Source organism: Arachis duranensis, chromosome 9 (genome assembly GCF_000817695.3).
Source record: "Arachis duranensis cultivar V14167 chromosome 9, aradu.V14167.gnm2.J7QH, whole genome shotgun sequence".
Taxonomy (NCBI): Eukaryota; Viridiplantae; Streptophyta; class Magnoliopsida; order Fabales; family Fabaceae; genus Arachis; species Arachis duranensis.
This window is the reverse complement of record NC_029780.3, coordinates 23,521,321-23,522,520: the sequence shown is the minus strand read 5'-3', so window position 1 is coordinate 23,522,520 and position 1,200 is coordinate 23,521,321. Positions and strand designations below refer to the sequence as shown.

General features: G+C 22.9%; 1 protein-coding gene across 2 annotated transcripts in view; it reads left to right on the top strand.

Moving 5' to 3' along the window:
- The first annotated feature begins 271 nt into the window (after positions 1-271).
- Positions 272-1,200, top strand: part of LOC107465161 (2-alkenal reductase (NADP(+)-dependent)-like) — a 24,750-nt gene continuing 23,821 nt past the window's right edge. Inside the window, exon 1 of one of the 2 annotated variants that reach the window (XM_052254725.1) lies at positions 272-413. The gene's annotated coding sequence lies outside the window, so the exon portion shown is untranslated. The remainder of the gene's footprint in view (positions 414-1,200) is intronic. The other variant, XM_021130889.2, reaches the window with a different exon arrangement.

Sequence of the window (1,200 nt, the reverse complement as noted above, 5' to 3'; positions counted from 1 at the left end):
TAATTTTATACATATAATATTTATAATTATATATTTATTGTATTTAAAATTATAAATAATTATAGTAATAATTAATAAAATTAAATAAAATAACTATATTATTTGAACTATTTTTTCCAACCTTCCAAACGTTATTGATAAGCTTGATTTGTCGGGGTTGCTTATCTACTTGCACGTGTTCTTCGTGGTTAATTACGAGGATATCCTCAATTTTATTTTGTGGCTATAACGAATTCAAGAAGTAATTGTTTTTCTACTTTGGGGGCAATATAACATGGTAGTGACTGATATGCTGCACTTGTCTCTTCACTTTCTAATCATAATTAATTAATTAATTTCCTTCCTCCCGTCCGCAGTTCTTTTCCAGTTGGTTGTGCCTACCAGGATCAACAATCTCCCTTTTGTGTTAAAAGGTTAGTTTTATTGTTTTAAGGTGCATGTTCTGTTTCTGAGGGTACTTAACTGAAATCAATTTTATCGTAGAATAATGCAGTTTGCTTTGGTATATGGTTAGTGAAAAAACTAAAGAAGTAAATTAAATTGCTAATATTTGGACCGTTTGGTGTCGTTCCTCTGGAGTCTATACTCTATGGGGAGGGATAATTTATAATATGGATTTAAAATTTTTAAATTTTAAATTTTATTTTAAATGATAAAATATAATTTATTATTATTTATTTCATAAATATGACAAAAAAAATATAAAAAAAAATTAAATGACGAGAGATATTATTTTATTTTCTAAAATAAAAATCTAAAATTTTGAGAATTCAAACTCGAAATAGAATAAGGAATGGTACTAATAAGATGATGGAAAATTTAAGGTGTAAAAAGAAAAAATTACTAGAGAACTAATTTTATTTTCAATCAATATTAGTTAATTTTTTAAAATTATTTTATTTATCTTAAATTTAGATCTTAAATTATAAATTTTTAATCTTAATTTTTAAATTCTAAATTTTAAATTAAAAAAATATATTTTTAAATTTAAAAATTAACTAATATCAATTAGCTAAAAATTAATTCTTTGTACTTTCTCTTTAAAAAACATATATATACACAACAGTGATGCATGTATCATTTTATTATTTGTTAGACACACAGTGTAAGTTCTCCTCCATTCATAATATATTATTTATGTATGTAATTCAACCTTAGACAGAAATACGAAAACAAAAATTTTATGGAGCATATATATAT